The following is a 19911-nucleotide window of genomic DNA, read 5'->3' on the forward strand; positions in this document are numbered from 1 at the left end:
CTGGAAAGCTGTTGCTCAGCCTCATCTGCCCATGGCCCTGCTCACACAGAGGCACAGACACTGGGGCTGCTTGCTTGTCTTGCCACCTCAAACTTCAAACGTATCTTAGGGGATCTCTGCCAGGCGCGTCCAGCAGCCGTGCTCTGAAGATGGGAACGTCTCCAGAATAGCTGGCAGCCAGAAGGGGCTAGCCTGGAAAGCTGTTGCTCAGCCTCATCTGCCCATGGCCCTGCTTGCACAGAGGCACAGAGAGTGGGGCTGCTTGCTTGTCTTGCAAACTCAAACTTCAAACGTGTCTTACGGGGTCCCTGTCGGGCTCCTTTCGCAGCCGTGCTCCGAAAATGCGAACGTCTCAAAATAGCTCGCAGCCAGAAGGGGCTAGCCTGGAAAGCTGTTGCTCAGCCTCATCTGTCCGTGGCACTGCTCGCACAGAAGCACAGAGAGTGGGGCTGCTTGCTTGTCTTGCCACCCAAAATTCAAACGTATCTTTGGGTGTCTCTGCCGGGCTCCTCCAGCAGCCGTGCTCTGAAGATGGGAACGTCTCCAGAATAGCTGGCAGCCAGAAGGGGCTAGCCTGGAAAGCTGTTGCTCAGCCTCATCTGCCCATGGCCCTGCTTGCACAGAGGCACAGAGAGTGAGGATGCTTGCTTGTCTTGCAAACTCAAACTTCAAACGTGTCTTACGGGGTCCCTGTCGGGCTCCTTTCGCAGCCGTGCTCCGAAAATGCGAACGTCTCAAAATAGCTCGCAGCCAGAAGGGGCTAGGCTGGAAAGCTGTTGCTCAGCCTCATCTGCCCATGGCACTGTTTGCACAGAGGCACAGAGTGTGAGGATGCTTGCTTGTCTTGCCACCTCAAACTTCAAACGTAGCCACTGGGTATTGATGTCCTGCCAAGCTCCTTTTGCCGCCCTGTCTGAAAATGCGAACGTCTCAAGATAGCTCGCCAGCAGAAGGGGCTAGCCTGGAAAGCTGTTGCTCAACCTCATCTGCCCATGGCACTGCTCGCACAGAGGCAGAGAGACTGGGGCTGCTTGCTTGTCTTGCCACCTCAAACTTCAAACGTATCTTAAGGGGGTCCCTGCCAGGCTTCTTTCGCAGCCCTGCTCTGAAAATGCGAACGTCTGCATATAGCTCGCAGCCAGAAGGGGCTAGCATGGAAAGCTGTTGCTCAGCGTAATCTGACCGTGGCACTGCTCGCACAGAGGCACAGAGAGTGGGGCTGCTTGCTTGTCTTGCAACCTCAAACTTCAAACGTATCTTAGGGGGTCCCTGCCGAGCGCCTCCAGCAACCCTGCTACCAAAATGCGAACGTCTCAAGATAGCTCGCAGCCAGAAGGGGCAAGCCTGGAAAGCTGTTGCTCAGCCACATCTGACCGTGTCACTACTCGCAAAGAGGCACAGAGAGTGGGGCTGCTTGCTTGTCTTGCCACCTCAAACTTCAAACGTACTTTTGGCGTTCCGTGCTGGGTACCTCCGGCAGCCCTGCTCCGAAAATGCGAACGTCTGCTGATAGCTCACAGCCAGAAAGGGCAAGCCTGGAAAGCTGTTGCTCAGCCTCATCTGCCCTTGGCCCTGCTCGCACAGAGGCACAGAGACTGGGGCTGCTAGCTTTTTCTTTCCACCCAAAATTCAAATGTATCTTAGGGGTACACTCTTGGGCACCTCCAACCGCCCTGCTCCGAAAATGCGAACGTTTCCAGATAGCTCGCAGGCAGAAAGGGGCAGTCTGCTAAGCTGTTGCTCAGCCTCATCTGCCCATGGCCCTGCTCACACAGAGGCACAGACACTGGGGCTGCTTGCTTGTCTTGCCACCTCAAACTTCAAACGTATCTTAGGGGATCTCTGCCAGGCGCGTCCAGCAGCCGTGCTCTGAAGATGGGAACGTCTCCAGAATAGCTGGCAGCCAGAAGGGGCTAGCCTGGAAAGCTGTTGCTCAGCCTCATCTGCCCATGGCCCTGCTTGCACAGAGGCACAGAGAGTGGGGCTGATTGCTTGTCTTGCAAACTCAAACTTCAAACGTGTCTTACGGGGTCCCTGTCGGGCTCCTTTCGCAGCCGTGCTCCGAAAATGCGAACGTCTCAAAATAGCTCGCAGCCAGAAGGGGCTAGCCTGGAAAGCTGTTGCTCAGCCTCATCTGTCCGTGGCACTGCTCGCACAGAAGCACAGAGAGTGGGGCTGCTTGCTTGTCTTGCCACCCAAAATTCAAACGTATCTTTGGGTGTCTCTGCCGGGCTCCTCCAGCAGCCGTGCTCCGAAAATGCGAACGTCTCAAAATAGCTCACAGCCAGAAGGGGCTAGGCTGGAAAGCTGTTGCTCAGCCTCATCTGCCCATGGCACTGTTTGCACAGAGGCACAGAGAGTGAGGATGCTTGCTTGTCTTGCCACCTCAAACTTCAAACGTAGCCACTGGGTAATGATGTCCTGCAAAGCTCCTTTTGCCGCCCTGTCTGAAAATGCGAACGTCTCAAGATAGCTCGCCAGCAGAAGGGGCTAGCCTGGAAAGCTGTTGCTCAACCTCATCTGCCCATGGCACTGCTCGCACAGAGGCAGAGAGACTGGGGCTGCTTGCTTGTCTTGCCACCTCAAACTTCAAACGTATCGTAAGGGTGTCCCTGCCAGGCTCGTTTCGCAGCCCTACTCTGAAAATGGGAACGTCTGCATATAGCTCGCAGCCAGAAGGGGCTAGCCTGGAAAGCTGCTGCTCAGCCTCATCTGTTCGTGGCACTGCTCGCACAGAGGCACAGAGAGTGGGGCTGCTTGCTTGTCTTGCCACTCAAAATTCAAAAGTATCTTAGGGGGTTGCTGTCGGGCTCCTTTCGCAGCCCTGCTCCGAAAATGCGTACGTCTGCAGAATAGCTCGCAGTCAGAAGGGGCTAGCCTGCAAAGCTGTTGCTCAGCCTCATCTGTCCGTGGCACTGCTCGCACAGAAGCACAGAGAGTGGGGCTGCTTGCTTGTCTTGCCACCCAAAATTCAAACGTATCTTAGGGTGTCTCTGCCGGGCTCCTCCAGCAGCCCTGCTCTGAATATGCGAACGTCTCCAGATAGCTGGTAGACAGAAGGGGCAAGCCTGGAAAGCTGTTGCTCAGCATTATCTGACCGTGGCACTGCTCGCACAGAGGCACTGAGACTGGGGCTGCTTGCTTGTCTTGCAACCTCAAACTTCAAACCTATCTTAGGGGGTCCCTGCCGGGCGCCTCCAGCAACCCTGCTCCCAAAATGCGAACATCTCAAGATAGCTCGCAGCCAGAAGGGGCTAGTCTGGAAAGCTGTTGCTCAGCCTCATCTGCCCATGGCCCTGCTCACACAGAGGCACAGACACTGGGGCTGCTTGCTTGTCTTGCCACCTCAAACTTCAAACGTATCTTAGGGGATCTCTGCCGGGCGCGTCCAGCAGCCGTGCTCTGAAGATGGGAACGTCTCCAGAATAGCTGGCAGCCAGAAGGGGCTAGCCTGGAAAGCTGTTGCTCAGCCTCATCTGCCCATGGCCCTGCTTGCACAGAGGCACAGAGAGTGGGGCTGATTGCTTGTCTTGCAAACTCAAACTTCAAACGTGTCTTACGGGGTCCCTGTAGGGCTCCTTTCGCAGCCGTGCTCCGAAAATGCGAACGTCTCAAAATAGCTCGCAGCCAGAAGGGGCTAGCCTGGAAAGCTGTTGCTCAGCCTCATCTGTCCGTGGCACTGCTCGCACAGAAGCACAGAGAGTGGGGCTGCTTGCTTGTCTTGCCACCCAAAATTCAAACGTATCTTTGGGTGTCTCTGCCGGGCTCCTCCAGCAGCCGTGCTCCGAAAATGCGAACGTCTCAAAATAGCTCACAGCCAGAAGGGGCTAGGCTGGAAAGCTGTTGCTCAGCCTCATCTGCCCATGGCACTGTTTGCACAGAGGCACAGAGAGTGAGGATGCTTGCTTGTCTTGCCACCTCAAACTTCAAACGTAGCCACTGGGTAATGATGTCCTGCAAAGCTCCTTTTGCCGCCCTGTCTGAAAATGCGAACGTCTCAAGATAGCTCGCCAGCAGAAGGGGCTAGCCTGGAAAGCTGTTGCTCAACCTCATCTGCCCATGGCACTGCTCGCACAGAGGCAGAGAGACTGGGGCTGCTTGCTTGTCTTGCCACCTCAAACTTCAAACGTATCTTAAGGGGGTCCCTGCCAGGCTCGTTTCGCAGCCCTACTCTGAAAATGGGAACGTCTGCATATAGCTCGCAGCCAGAAGGGGCTAGCCTGGAAAGCTGCTGCTCAGCCTCATCTGTTCGTGGCACTGCTCGCACAGAGGCACAGAGAGTAGGGCTGCTTGCTTGTCTTGCCACTCAAAATTCAAAAGTATCTTAGGGGGTTGCTGTCGGGCTCCTTTCGCAGCCCTGCTCCGAAAATGCGTACGTCTGCAGAATAGCTCGCAGTCAGAAGGGGCTAGCCTGCAAAGCTGTTGCTCAGCCTCATCTGTCCGTGGCACTGCTCGCACAGAAGCACAGAGAGTGGGGCTGCTTGCTTGTCTTGCCACCCAAAATTCAAACGTATCTTAGGGTGTCTCTGCCGGGCTCCTCCAGCAGCCCTGCTCTGAATATGCGAACGTCTCCAGATAGCTGGCAGCCAGAAGGGGCAAGCCTGGAAAGCTGTTGCTCAGCATTATCTGACCGTGGCACTTCTCGCACAGAGGCACTGAGACTGGGGCTGCTTGCTTGTCTTGCAACCTCAAACTTCAAACGTATCTTAGGGGGTCCCTGCCGGGCGCCTCCAGCAACCCTGCTCCCAAAATGCGAACATCTCAAGATAGCTCGCAGCCAGAAGGGGCTAGTCTGGAAAGCTGTTGCTCAGCCTCATCTGCCCATGGCCCTGCTCACACAGAGGCACAGACACTGGGGCTGCTTGCTTGTCTTGCCACCTCAAACTTCAAACGTATCTTAGGGGATCTCTGCCAGGCGCGTCCAGCAGCCGTGCTCTGAAGATGGGAACGTCTCCAGAATAGCTGGCAGCCAGAAGGGGCTAGCCTGGAAAGCTGTTGCTCAGCCTCATCTGCCCATGGCCCTGCTTGCACAGAGGCACAGAGACTGGGGCTGCTTGCTTGTCTTGCAAACTCAAACTTCAAACGTGTCTTACGGGGTTCCTGTCGGGCTCCTTTCGCAGCCGTGCTCCGAAAATGCGAACGTCTCAAAATAGCTCGCAGCCAGAAGGGGCTAGGCTGGAAAGCTGTTGCTCAGCCTCATCTGCCCATGGCACTGTTTGCACAGAGGCACAGAGTGTGAGGATGCTTGCTTGTCTTGCCACCTCAAACTTCAAACGTAGCCACTGGGTATTGATGTCCTGCCAAGCTCCTTTTGCCGCCCTGTCTGAAAATGCGAACGTCTCAAGATAGCTCGCCAGCAGAAGGGGCTAGCCTGGAAAGCTGTTGCTCAACCTCATCTGCCCATGGCACTGCTCGCACAGAGGCAGAGAGAGTGGGGCTGCTTGCTTGTCTTGCCACCTCAAACTTCAAACGTATCTTAAGGGGGTCCCTGCCAGGCTTCTTTCGCAGCCCCGCTCTGAAAATGCGAACGTCTGCATATAGCTCGCAGCGAGAAGGGGCTAGCATGGAAAGCTGTTGCTCAGCGTAATCTGACCGTGGCACTGCTCGCACAGAGGCACAGAGAGTGGGGCTGCTTGCTTGTCTTGCAACCTCAAACTTCAAACGTATCTTAGGGGGTCCCTGCCGAGCGCCTCCAGCAACCCTGCTACCAAAATGCGAACGTCTCAAGATAGCTCGCAGCCAGAAGGGGCAAGCCTGGAAAGCTGTTGCTCAGCCACATCTGACCGTGTCACTACTCGCAAAGAGGCACAGAGAGTGAAGCTGCTTGCTTGTCTTGCCACCTCAAACTTCAAACGTACTTTTGGCGTTCCGTGCTGGGTACCTCCGGCAGCCCTGCTCCGAAAATGCGAACGTCTGCTGATAGCTCACAGCCAGAAAGGGCAAGCCTGGAAAGCTGTTGCTCAGCCTCATCTGCCCTTGGCCCTGCTCGCACAGAGGCACAGAGACTGGGGCTGCTAGCTTGTCTTTCCACCCAAAATTCAAATGTATCTTAGGGGTACACTCTTGGGCACCTCCAACCGCCCTGCTCCGAAAATGCGAACGTTTCCAGATAGCTCGCAGGCAGAAAGGGGCAGTCTGCTAAGCTGTTGCTCAGCCTCATCTGCCCATGGCACTGCTCACACAGAGGCACAGAGACTGGGGCTGCTTGCTCCTCTTGCCACCTCAAACTTCAAACATAGCCCTTAGATGTGGGTTCCCTGCTGGATGCCCCCAGCAGCTCTGTCTGAAAATGCAAACGTCTCCAGATAGCTCGCAGCCAGAAGGGGCTAGCCTGGAAAGCTTATGCTCAGCATCATCTTCCCCTGGCACTGCTCGCACAGAGGCACAGAGACTGGGGCTGCTTGCTTGTCTTGCCACCCAAAATTCAAATGTATCTTAGGGGTTCGCTCTTGGGCAGCTCCAGCCGCCCTGCTCCGAAAATGCGAATGTCTGCAGATAGCTCGCAGCCAGAAGGGGCTAGGCTGGAAAGCTGTTGCTCAGGCTCGTCTCCCCATGGCCCTGCTCGCACAGAGGCACAGAGACTGGGGCTGCTTGCTTGTCTTGCTACCTCAAACTTCAAACGTATCCTAAAGATTCCCAGACGGGCTCCTTTCGCAGCCCTACTCCGAAAAAGCGATCGTCTCCAGATAGGTGGCAGCCAGAAGGGGCTAGCCTGGAAAGCTGTTGCTCAGCCTCATCTGCCAATGGCACTGCTCGCACAGAGGCACAGAGACTGGGGCTGCTTGCTTGTCTTGCCACCTCAAACTTCAAATGTAGCCCGGGGGTCCCTGTTGCGCTCCTTTCGCAGCCGTGCTCCGAAAATGCGAACGTCTCGAAATATCTCACAGTCAGCAGTGGCTAGCCTGGAAAGCTGTTGCTCAGCCTCATCTGCCCATGTCACTGCTCGCACAGAGGCACAGAGACTGGGGCTGCTTGCTTGTCTTGCCACCTCAAACTTCAAACGTATCTTAGGGGATCTCTGCCAGGCGCGTCCAGCAGCCGTGCTCTGAAGATGGGAACGTCTCCAGAATAGCTGGCAGCCAGAAGGGGCTAGCCTGGAAAGCTGTTGCTCAGCCTCATCTGCCCATGGCCCTGCTTGCACAGAGGCACAGAGAGTGGGGCTGATTGCTTGTCTTGCAAACTCAAACTTCAAACGTGTCTTACGGGGTCCCTGTCGGGCTCCTTTCGCAGCCGTGCTCCGAAAATGCGAACGTCTCAAAATAGCTCGCAGCCAGAAGGGGCTAGCCTGGAAAGCTGTTGCTCAGCCTCATCTGTCCGTGGCACTGCTCGCACAGAAGCACAGAGAGTGGGGCTGCTTGCTTGTCTTGCCACCCAAAATTCAAACGTATCTTTGGGTGTCTCTGCCGGGCTCCTCCAGCAGCCGTGCTCCGAAAATGCGAACGTCTCAAAATAGCTCACAGCCAGAAGGGGCTAGGCTGGAAAGCTGTTGCTCAGCCTCATCTGCCCATGGCACTGTTTGCACAGAGGCACAGAGAGTGAGGATGCTTGCTTGTCTTGCCACCTCAAACTTCAAACGTAGCCACTGGGTAATGATGTCCTGCAAAGCTCCTTTTGCCGCCCTGTCTGAAAATGCGAACGTCTCAAGATAGCTTGCCAGCAGAAGGGGCTAGCCTGGAAAGCTGTTGCTCAACCTCATCTGCCCATGGCACTGCTCGCACAGAGGCAGAGAGACTGGGGCTGCTTGCTTGTCTTGCCACCTCAAACTTCAAACGTATCGTAAGGGTGTCCCTGCCAGGCTCGTTTCGCAGCCCTACTCTGAAAATGGGAACGTCTGCATATAGCTCGCAGCCAGAAGGGGCTAGCCTGGAAAGCTGCTGCTCAGCCTCATCTGTTCGTGGCACTGCTCGCACAGAGGCACAGAGAGTGGGGCTGCTTGCTTGTCTTGCCACTCAAAATTCAAAAGTATCTTAGGGGGTTGCTGTCGGGCTCCTTTCGCAGCCCTGCTCCGAAAATGCGTACGTCTGCAGAATAGCTCGCAGTCAGAAGGGGCTAGCCTGCAAAGCTGTTGCTCAGCCTCATCTGTCCGTGGCACTGCTCGCACAGAAGCACAGAGAGTGGGGCTGCTTGCTTTTCTTGCCACCCAAAATTCAAACGTATCTTAGGGTGTCTCTGCCGGGCTCCTCCAGCAGCCCTGCTCTGAATATGCGAACGTCTCCAGATAGCTGGCAGCCAGAAGGGGCAAGCCTGGAAAGCTGTTGCTCAGCATTATCTGACCGTGGCACTGCTCGCACAGAGGCACTGAGACTGGGGCTGCTTGCTTGTCTTGCAACCTCAAACTTCAAACGTATCTTAGGGGGTCCCTGCCGGGCGCCTCCAGCAACCCTGCTCCCAAAATGCGAACATCTCAAGATAGCTCGCAGCCAGAAGGGGCTAGTCTGGAAAGCTGTTGCTCAGCCTCATCTGCCCATGGCCCTGCTCACACAGAGGCACAGACACTGGGGCTGCTTGCTTGTCTTGCCACCTCAAACTTCAAACGTATCTTAGGGGATCTCTGCCAGGCGCGTCCAGCAGCCGTGCTCTGAAGATGGGAACGTCTCCAGAATAGCTGGCAGCCAGAAGGGGCTAGCCTGGAAAGCTGTTGCTCAGCCTCATCTGCCCATGGCCCTGCTTGCACAGAGGCACAGAGAGTGGGGCTGATTGCTTGTCTTGCAAACTCAAACTTCAAACGTGTCTTACGGGGTCCCTGTCGGGCTCCTTTCGCAGCCGTGCTCCGAAAATGCGAATGTCTCAAAATAGCTCGCAGCCAGAAGGGGCTAGCCTGGAAAGCTGTTGCTCAGCCTCATCTGTCCGTGGCACTGCTCGCACAGAAGCACAGAGAGTGGGGCTGCTTGCTTGTCTTGCCACCCAAAATTCAAACGTATCTTTGGGTGTCCCTGTCGGGCTCCTCCAGCAGCCGTGCTCCGAAAATGCAAACGTCTCAAAATAGCTCGCAGCCAGAAGGGGCTAGGCTGGAAAGCTGTTGCTCAGCCTCATCTGCCCATGGCACTGTTTGCACAGAGGCACAGAGTGTGAGGATGCTTGCTTGTCTTGCCACCTCAAACTTCAAACGTAGCCACTGGGTATTGATGTCCTGCCAAGCTCCTTTTGACGCCCTGTCTGAAAATGCGAACGTCTCAAGATAGCTCGCCAGCAGAAGGGGCTAGCCTGGAAAGCTGTTGCTCAACCTCATCTGTTCGTGGCACTGCTCGCACAGAGGCACAGAGAGTGGGGCTGCTTGCTTGTCTTGCCACTCAAAATTCAAAAGTATCTTAGGGGGTTGCTGTCGGGCTCCTTTCGCAGCCCTGCTCCGAAAATGCGTACGTCTGCAGAATAGCTCGCAGTCAGAAGGGGCTAGCCTGCAAAGCTGTTGCTCAGCCTCATCTGTCCGTGGCACTGCTCGCACAGAAGCACAGAGAGTGGGGCTGCTTGCTTTTCTTGCCACCCAAAATTCAAACGTATCTTAGGGTGTCTCTGCCGGGCTCCTCCAGCAGCCCTGCTCTGAATATGCGAACGTCTCCAGATAGCTGGCAGCCAGAAGGGGCAAGCCTGGAAAGCTGTTGCTCAGCATTATCTGACCGTGGCACTGCTCGCACAGAGGCACTGAGACTGGGGCTGCTTGCTTGTCTTGCAACCTCAAACTTCAAACCTATCTTAGGGGGTCCCTGCCGGGCGCCTCCAGCAACCCTGCTCCCAAAATGCGAACATCTCAAGATAGCTCGCAGCCAGAAGGGGCTAGTCTGGAAAGCTGTTGCTCAGCCTCATCTGCCCATGGCCCTGCTCACACAGAGGCACAGACACTGGGGCTGCTTGCTTGTCTTGCCACCTCAAACTTCAAACGTATCTTAGGGGATCTCTGCCAGGCGCGTCCAGCAGCCGTGCTCTGAAGATGGGAACGTCTCCAGAATAGCTGGCAGCCAGAAGGGGCTAGCCTGGAAAGCTGTTGCTCAGCCTCATCTGCCCATGGCCCTGCTTGCACAGAGGCACAGAGAGTGGGGCTGATTGCTTGTCTTGCAAACTCAAACTTCAAACGTGTCTTACGGGGTCCCTGTCGGGCTCCTTTCGCAGCCGTGCTCCGAAAATGCGAACGTCTCAAAATAGCTCGCAGCCAGAAGGGGCTAGCCTGGAAAGCTGTTGCTCAGCCTCATCTGTCCGTGGCACTGCTCGCACAGAAGCACAGAGAGTGGGGCTGCTTGCTTGTCTTGCCACCCAAAATTCAAACGTATCTTTGGGTGTCTCTGCCGGGCTCCTCCAGCAGCCGTGCTCCGAAAATGCAAACGTCTCAAAATAGCTCACAGCCAGAAGGGGCTAGGCTGGAAAGCTGTTGCTCAGCCTCATCTGCCCATGGCACTGTTTGCACAGAGGCACAGAGAGTGAGGATGCTTGCTTGTCTTGCCACCTCAAACTTCAAACGTAGCCACTGGGTAATGATGTCCTGCAAAGCTCCTTTTGCCGCCCTGTCTGAAAATGCGAACGTCTCAAGATAGCTCGCCAGCAGAAGGGGCTAGCCTGGAAAGCTGTTGCTCAACCTCATCTGCCCATGGCACTGCTCGCACAGAGGCAGAGAGACTGGGGCTGCTTGCTTGTCTTGCCACCTCAAACTTCAAACGTATCGTAAGGGTGTCCCTGCCAGGCTCGTTTCGCAGCCCTACTCTGAAAATGGGAACGTCTGCATATAGCTCGCAGCCAGAAGGGGCTAGCCTGGAAAGCTGCTGCTCAGCCTCATCTGTTCGTGGCACTGCTCGCACAGAGGCACAGAGAGTGGGGCTGCTTGCTTGTCTTGCCACTCAAAATTCAAAAGTATCTTAGGGGGTTGCTGTCGGGCTCCTTTCGCAGCCCTGCTCCGAAAATGCGTACGTCTGCAGAATAGCTCGCAGTCAGAAGGGGCTAGCCTGCAAAGCTGTTGCTCAGCCTCATCTGTCCGTGGCACTGCTCGCACAGAAGCACAGAGAGTGGGGCTGCTTGCTTTTCTTGCCACCCAAAATTCAAACGTATCTTAGGGTGTCTCTGCCGAGCTCCTCCAGCAGCCCTGCTCTGAATATGCGAACGTCTCCAGATAGCTGGCAGCCAGAAGGGGCAAGCCTGGAAAGCTGTTGCTCAGCATTATCTGACCGTGGCACTGCTCGCACAGAGGCACTGAGACTGGGGCTGCTTGCTTGTCTTGCAACCTCAAACTTCAAACGTATCTTAGGGGGTCCCTGCCGGGCGCCTCCAGCAACCCTGCTCCCAAAATGCGAACATCTCAAGATAGCTCGCAGCCAGAAGGGGCTAGTCTGGAAAGCTGTTGCTCAGCCTCATCTGCCCATGGCCCTGCTCACACAGAGGCACAGACACTGGGGCTGCTTGCTTGTCTTGCCACCTCAAACTTCAAACGTATCTTAGGGGATCTCTGCCAGGCGCGTCCAGCAGCCGTGCTCTGAAGATGGGAACGTCTCCAGAATAGCTGGCAGCCAGAAGGGGCTAGCCTGGAAAGCTGTTGCTCAGCCTCATCTGCCCATGGCCCTGCTTGCACAGAGGCACAGAGAGTGGGGCTGATTGCTTGTCTTGCAAACTCAAACTTCAAACGTGTCTTACGGGGTCCCTGTCGGGCTCCTTTCGCAGCCGTGCTCCGAAAATGCGAACGTCTCAAAATAGCTCGCAGCCAGAAGGGGCTAGCCTGGAAAGCTGTTGCTCAGCCTCATCTGTCCGTGGCACTGCTCGCACAGAAGCACAGAGAGTGGGGCTGCTTGCTTGTCTTGCCACCCAAAATTCAAACGTATCTTTGGGTGTCCCTGTCGGGCTCCTCCAGCAGCCGTGCTCCGAAAATGCAAACGTCTCAAAATAGCTCGCAGCCAGAAGGGGCTAGGCTGGAAAGCTGTTGCTCAGCCTCATCTGCCCATGGCACTGTTTGCACAGAGGCACAGAGTGTGAGGATGCTTGCTTGTCTTGCCACCTCAAACTTCAAACGTAGCCACTGGGTATTGATGTCCTGCCAAGCTCCTTTTGACGCCCTGTCTGAAAATGCGAACGTCTCAAGATAGCTCGCCAGCAGAAGGGGCTAGCCTGGAAAGCTGTTGCTCAACCTCATCTGTTCGTGGCACTGCTCGCACAGAGGCACAGAGAGTGGGGCTGCTTGCTTGTCTTGCCACTCAAAATTCAAAAGTATCTTAGGGGGTTGCTGTCGGGCTCCTTTCGCAGCCCTGCTCCGAAAATGCGTACGTCTGCAGAATAGCTCGCAGTCAGAAGGGGCTAGCCTGCAAAGCTGTTGCTCAGCCTCATCTGTCCGTGGCACTGCTCGCACAGAAGCACAGAGAGTGGGGCTGCTTGCTTTTCTTGCCACCCAAAATTCAAACGTATCTTAGGGTGTCTCTGCCGGGCTCCTCCAGCAGCCCTGCTCTGAATATGCGAACGTCTCCAGATAGCTGGCAGCCAGAAGGGGCAAGCCTGGAAAGCTGTTGCTCAGCATTATCTGACCGTGGCACTGCTCGCACAGAGGCACTGAGACTGGGGCTGCTTGCTTGTCTTGCAACCTCAAACTTCAAACCTATCTTAGGGGGTCCCTGCCGGGCGCCTCCAGCAACCCTGCTCCCAAAATGCGAACATCTCAAGATAGCTCGCAGCCAGAAGGGGCTAGTCTGGAAAGCTGTTGCTCAGCCTCATCTGCCCATGGCCCTGCTCACACAGAGGCACAGACACTGGGGCTGCTTGCTTGTCTTGCCACCTCAAACTTCAAACGTATCTTAGGGGATCTCTGCCAGGCGCGTCCAGCAGCCGTGCTCTGAAGATGGGAACGTCTCCAGAATAGCTGGCAGCCAGAAGGGGCTAGCCTGGAAAGCTGTTGCTCAGCCTCATCTGCCCATGGCCCTGCTTGCACAGAGGCACAGAGAGTGGGGCTGATTGCTTGTCTTGCAAACTCAAACTTCAAACGTGTCTTACGGGGTCCCTGTCGGGCTCCTTTCGCAGCCGTGCTCCGAAAATGCGAACGTCTCAAAATAGCTCGCAGCCAGAAGGGGCTAGCCTGGAAAGCTGTTGCTCAGCCTCATCTGTCCGTGGCACTGCTCGCACAGAAGCACAGAGAGTGGGGCTGCTTGCTTGTCTTGCCACCCAAAATTCAAACGTATCTTAGGGTGTCTCTGCCGGGCTCCTCCAGCAGCCGTGCTCCGAAAATGCAAACGTCTCAAAATAGCTCACAGCCAGAAGGGGCTAGGCTGGAAAGCTGTTGCTCAGCCTCATCTGCCCATGGCACTGTTTGCACAGAGGCACAGAGAGTGAGGATGCTTGCTTGTCTTGCCACCTCAAACTTCAAACGTAGCCACTGGGTAATGATGTCCTGCAAAGCTCCTTTTGCCGCCCTGTCTGAAAATGCGAACGTCTCAAGATAGCTCGCCAGCAGAAGGGGCTAGCCTGGAAAGCTGTTGCTCAACCTCATCTGCCCATGGCACTGCTCGCACAGAGGCAGAGAGACTGGGGCTGCTTGCTTGTCTTGCCACCTCAAACTTCAAACGTATCTTAAGGGGGTCCCTGCCAGGCTCGTTTCGCAGCCCTACTCTGAAAATGGGAACGTCTGCATATAGCTCGCAGCCAGAAGGGGCTAGCCTGGAAAGCTGCTGCTCAGCCTCATCTGTTCGTGGCACTGCTCGCACAGAGGCACAGAGAGTGGGGCTGCTTGCTTGTCTTGCCACTCAAAATTCAAAAGTATCTTAGGGGGTTGCTGTCGGGCTCCTTTCGCAGCCCTGCTCCGAAAATGCGTACGTCTGCAGAATAGCTCGCAGTCAGAAGGGGCTAGCCTGCAAAGCTGTTGCTCAGCCTCATCTGTCCGTGGCACTGCTTGCACAGAAGCACAGAGAGTGGGGCTGCTTGCTTGTCTTGCTACCCAAAATTCAAACGTATCTTAGGGTGTCTCTGCCGGGCTCCTCCAGCAGCCCTGCTCTGAATATGCGAACGTCTCCAGATAGCTGGCAGCCAGAAGGGGCAAGCCTGGAAAGCTGTTGCTCAGCATTATCTGACCGTGGCACTGCTCGCACAGAGGCACTGAGACTGGGGCTGCTTGCTTGTCTTGCAACCTCAAACTTCAAACGTATCTTAGGGGGTCCCTGCCGGGCGCCTCCAGCAACCCTGCTCCCAAAATGCGAACATCTCAAGATAGCTCGCAGCCAGAAGGGGCTAGTCTGGAAAGCTGTTGCTCAGCCTCATCTGCCCATGGCCCTGCTCACACAGAGGCACAGAGACTGGGGCTGCTTGCTTGTCTTGCCACCTCAAACTTCAAACGTATCTTAGGGGATCTCTGCCAGGCGCGTCCAGCAGCCGTGCTCTGAAGATGGGAACGTCTCCAGAATAGCTGGCAGCCAGAAGGGGCTAGCCTGGAAAGCTGTTGCTCAGCCTCATCTGCCCATGGCCCTGCTTGCACAGAGGCACAGAGAGTGGGGCTGATTGCTTGTCTTGCAAACTCAAACTTCAAACGTGTCTTACGGGGTCCCTGTCGGGCTCCTTTCGCAGCCGTGCTCCGAAAATGCGAACGTCTCAAAATAGCTCGCAGCCAGAAGGGGCTAGCCTGGAAAGCTGTTGCTCAGCCTCATCTGTCCGTGGCACTGCTCGCACAGAAGCACAGAGAGTGGGGCTGCTTGCTTGTCTTGCCACCCAAAATTCAAACGTATCTTTGGGTGTCTCTGCCGGGCTCCTCCAGCAGCCGTGCTCCGAAAATGCAAACGTCTCAAAATAGCTCACAGCCAGAAGGGGCTAGGCTGGAAAGCTGTTGCTCAGCCTCATCTGCCCATGGCACTGTTTGCACAGAGGCACAGAGAGTGAGGATGCTTGCTTGTCTTGCCACCTCAAACTTCAAACGTAGCCACTGGGTAATGATGTCCTGCAAAGCTCCTTTTGCCGCCCTGTCTGAAAATGCGAACGTCTCAAGATAGCTCGCCAGCAGAAGGGGCTAGCCTGGAAAGCTGTTGCTCAACCTCATCTGCCCATGGCACTGCTCGCACAGAGGCAGAGAGACTGGGGCTGCTTGCTTGTCTTGCCACCTCAAACTTCAAACGTATCTTAAGGGGGTCCCTGCCAGGCTCGTTTCGCAGCCCTACTCTGAAAATGGGAACGTCTGCATATAGCTCGCAGCCAGAAGGGGCTAGCCTGGAAAGCTGCTGCTCAGCCTCATCTGTTCGTGGCACTGCTCGCACAGAGGCACAGAGAGTGGGGCTGCTTGCTTGTCTTGCCACTCAAAATTCAAAAGTATCTTAGGGGGTTGCTGTCGGGCTCCTTTCGCAGCCCTGCTCCGAAAATGCGTACGTCTGCAGAATAGTTCGCAGTCAGAAGGGGCTAGCCTGCAAAGCTGTTGCTCAGCCTCATCTGTCCGTGGCACTGCTCGCACAGAAGCACAGAGAGTGGGGCTGCTTGCTTGTCTTGCTACCCAAAATTCAAACGTATCTTAGGGTGTCTCTGCCGGGCTCCTCCAGCAGCCCTGCTCTGAATATGCGAACGTCTCCAGATAGCTGGCAGCCAGAAGGGGCAAGCCTGGAAAGCTGTTGCTCAGCATTATCTGACCGTGGCACTGCTCGCACAGAGGCACTGAGACTGGGGCTGCTTGCTTGTCTTGCAACCTCAAACTTCAAACGTATCTTAGGGGGTCCCTGCCGGGCGCCTCCAGCAACCCTGCTCCCAAAATGCGAACATCTCAAGATAGCTCGCAGCCAGAAGGGGCTAGTCTGGAAAGCTGTTGCTCAGCCTCATCTGCCCATGGCCCTGCTCACACAGAGGCACAGACACTGGGGCTGCTTGCTTGTCTTGCCACCTCAAACTTCAAACGTATCTTAGGGGATCTCTGCCAGGCGCGTCCAGCAGCCGTGCTCTGAAGATGGGAACGTCTCCAGAATAGCTGGCAGCCAGAAGGGGCTAGCCTGGAAAGCTGTTGCTCAGCCTCATCTGCCCATGGCCCTGCTTGCACAGAGGCACAGAGACTGGGGCTGCTTGCTTGTCTTGCAAACTCAAACTTCAAACGTGTCTTACGGGGTCCCTGTCGGGCTCCTTTCGCAGCCGTGCTCCGAAAATGCGAACGTCTCAAAATAGCTCGCAGCCAGAAGGGGCTAGCCTGGAAAGCTGTTGCTCAGCCTCATCTGCCCATGGCACTGTTTGCACAGAGGCACAGAGTGTGAGGATGCTTGCTTGTCTTGCCACCTCAAACTTCAAACGTAGCCACTGGGTATTGATGTCCTGCCAAGCTCCTTTTGCCGCCCTGTCTGAAAATGCGAACGTCTCAAGATAGCTCGCCAGCAGAAGGGGCTAGCCTGGAAAGCTGTTGCTCAACCTCATCTGCCCATGGCACTGCTCGCACAGAGGCAGAGAGACTGGGGCTGCTTGCTTGTCTTGCCACCTCAAACTTCAAACGTATCTTAAGGGGGTCCCTGCCAGGCTTCTTTCGCAGCCCTGCTCTGAAAATGCGAACGTCTGCATATAGCTCGCAGCGAGAAGAGGCTAGCATGGAAAGCTGTTGCTCAGCGTAATCTGACCGTGGCACTGCTCGCACAGAGGCACAGAGAGTGGGGCTGCTTGCTTGTCTTGCCACCTCAAACTTCAAATGTAGCCCGGGGGTCCCTGTCGCGCTCCTTTCACAGCCGCGCTCCGAAAATGCGAATGTCTCGAAATATCTCACAGTGAGAAGGGGCTAGCCTCGAAAGCTGTTGCTCACCTCATCTGCCCATGGCACTGCTCGCACACAGGCACAGAGACTGGGGCTCCTTGCTTGTCTTGCCGCCTCAAACTTCAAACATATCCTAAATGGTCCCTGATGGGCTCCTTTCACAGCCGTGCTCCGAAAATGCGAACGTCTCCAAATATCTCACACTCAGCAGGTGCTAGCCTCGAAAGCTGTTGCTCATCCTCATCTGCCCGTGGCACTGCTCGCAAAGAGGCACAGAGACTGGGGCTGCTTGCTTGTCTTGCCACCTCAAACTTCAAACGTAGCCTAAAGATTCCCAGACGGGCACCTTTCGCATCCCTACTCCGAAATAGCGATCGTCTCCAGATAGGTGGCAGCCAGAAGGGGCTAGCCTGGAAAGCTGTTGCTCAGCCTCATCTGCCAATGGCACTGCTCGCACAGAGGCACAGAGACTGGGGCTGCTTGCTTGTCTTGCCACCTCAAACTTCAAATGTAGCCTATAGGGTCCCTGAGGGTCTCATTTCGTCTCCCTGTTCTGGAAAAGGGAACGATTCCAGATATCTCACAGTCAGCAGGGGCTAGCCTGGAAAGCTGTTGCTCAGCCTCATCTGCCAATGGCACTGCTCGCACAGAGGCACAGAGACTGGGGCTGCTTGCTTGTCTTGCCACCTCAAACTTCAAACGTATTCCCGGGGTCCCTGCGGGGCTCGTTTCGCAGGTCTACTCCGAAAAAGCGAACGTCTCCAGATAGCTCGCAGCCAGAAGGGGCTAGCCTCGAAAGCTGTTGCTCAGCCTCATCTGCCCATGGCACTGCTCGCACAGAGGCACAGAGACTGGGGCTGCTTGCTTGTCTTGCCACCTCAAACTTCACATGTAGCCTGGGGGGTTGCTGTTGTACTCCTTTCGCAGCCCTGCTCCGAAAATGCGAATGTCTCCAGATAGCTCGCAGGTAGAAGGGGCTAGCCTGGAAAGATGTTGCTCAGCCTCATCTGCCCGTTGCAGTGCTCGCACAGAAGCACAGAGACTGGGGCTGCTTGCTTGTCTTGCCACCTCAAACTTCAAACGTTGCCTAAAGATTCCCAGACGGGCTCCTTTCGCAGCCCGGCTCTGAAAATGCGAATGTCTCCAGATATCTCACAGTGAGAAGGGGCTAGCCTGGAAAGCTGTTGCTCAGCCTCATCTGCCCGTGGCAGTGCTCGCACAGAGGCACAGAGACTGGGGCTGCTTGCTTGTCTTGCCACCTCAAACTTCAAACGTATTCCGGGGGTCCCTGCGGGGCTCCTTTCGCAGATCTACTCCTAAAAAGCGAACGTCTCCAGATAGCTCGCAGCCAGAAGGGGCGAGATTGGAAAGCTGTTGCTCAGCCTCATCTGCCCATGGCACTGCTCGCACAGAGGCACAGAGACTGGGGCTGCTTGCTTGTCTTGCCACCTCAAACTTCAAATGTATTCCGGGGGTCCCTGCGGGGCTCCTTTCGCAGCTCTACTCCGAAAAAGCGAACATCTCCAGATAGCTCACAGCCAGAAGGGGCTAGCCTGGAAAGCTGTTGCTCAGCCTCATCTGCCCGTTGCAGTGCTCGCACAGAAGCACAGAGACTGGGGCTGCTTGCTTGTCTTGCCACCTCAAACTTCAAAAGTATCATAAAGGGTCCCTGATGGGCTCCTTTCACAGCCCTGCTCCGAAAACACGAACGTCTCCAAATATCTCACAGTCAGCAGGGGCTAGCCTCGAAAGCTGTTGCTCAGCCTCATCTGCCCATGGCACTGCTCGCACAGAGGCACAGAGACAGGGGCTGCTTGCTTGTCTTGCCACCTCAAACTTCAAATGTAGCCCGGGGGGTCCCTGTTTCGCTCCTTTCACAGCCCTGCTACGAAAATGCGAACGTCTCGAACTATCTCACAGTCAGCAGGGGCTAGCCTCGAAAGCTGTTGGTCAGCCTCATCTGCCCATGGCACTGCTCGCACAGAGGCACAGAGACTGGGGCTGCTTGCTTGTCTTGCCACCTCAAACTTGAAATGTAGCCTATAGGGTTCCTAAAGGGCTCATTTCGCTTCCCTGTTCTGAAAATGCGAAAGTCTCCAGAGCGCTGGCAGCCAGAAGTGTCTAGCCTGGAAAGCTGTTGCTCAGCCTCATCTGCCCATGGCACTGCTCGCACAGAGGCACAGAGACAGGGGCTGCTTGCTTGTCTTGCCACCTCAAACTTCAAATGTAGCCCGGGGGTCCCTGTTGCGCTCCTTTCGCAGCCGTGCTCCGAAAATGCGAACGTCTCGAAATATCTCACAGTCAGCAGTGGCTAGCCTGGAAAGCTGTTGCTCAGCCTCATCTGCCCATGGCACTGCTCGCACAGAGGCACAGAGACTGGGGCTGCTTGCTTGTCTTGCCACCTCAAACTTCAAACGTATTCCGGGGTTCCCTGCGGGGCTCCTTTCGCAGCTCTACTCCGAAAAAGCGAACGTCTCCAGATAGCTCGCAGCCAGAAGGGGCTAGGCTGGAAAGCTGTTGCTCAGCCTCATCTGCCCATGGCACTGCTCGCACAGAGGCACAGAGACTGGGGCTGCTTGCTTGTCTTGCCACCTCAAACTTCAAACGTATCATAAAGGGTCCCTTATGGGCTCCTTTCACAGCCGTGCTCCGAAAATACGCACGTCTCCAAGTATCTCACAGTCAGCAGGGGCTAGCCTGGAAAGCTGTTGCTCAGCCTCATCTGCCCATGGCACTGCTCGCACAGAGGCACAGAGACTGGGGCTGCTTGCTTGTCTTGCCACCTCAAACTTCAAATGTAGCCCGGGGGTCCCTGTCGCGCTCCTTTCACAGCCGCGCTCCGAAAATGCGAATGTCTCGAAATATGTCACAGTCAGCAGGGGCTAGCCTCGAAAGCTGTTGCTCACCTCATCTGCCCATGGCACTGCTCGCACAGAGGCACAGAGACTGGGGCTCCTTGCTTGTCTTGCCGCCTCAAACTTCAAACATATCCTAAATGGTCCCTGATGGGCTCCTTTCACAGCCGTGCTCCGAAAATGCGAACGTCTCCAAATATCTCACACTCAGCAGGTGCTAGCCTCGAAAGCTGTTGCTCATCCTCATCTGCCCGTGGCACTGCTCGCAAAGAGGCACAGAGACTGGGGCTGCTTGCTTGTCTTGCCACCTCAAACTTCAAACGTAGCCTAAAGATTCCCAGACGGGCACCTTTCGCATCCCTACTCCGAAATAGCGATCGTCTCCAGATAGGTGGCAGCCAGAAGGGG

This window comes from Opisthocomus hoazin, chromosome 3 (assembly GCF_030867145.1).
Source record: "Opisthocomus hoazin isolate bOpiHoa1 chromosome 3, bOpiHoa1.hap1, whole genome shotgun sequence".
In the NCBI taxonomy this organism is placed as follows: Eukaryota; Metazoa; Chordata; class Aves; order Opisthocomiformes; family Opisthocomidae; genus Opisthocomus; species Opisthocomus hoazin.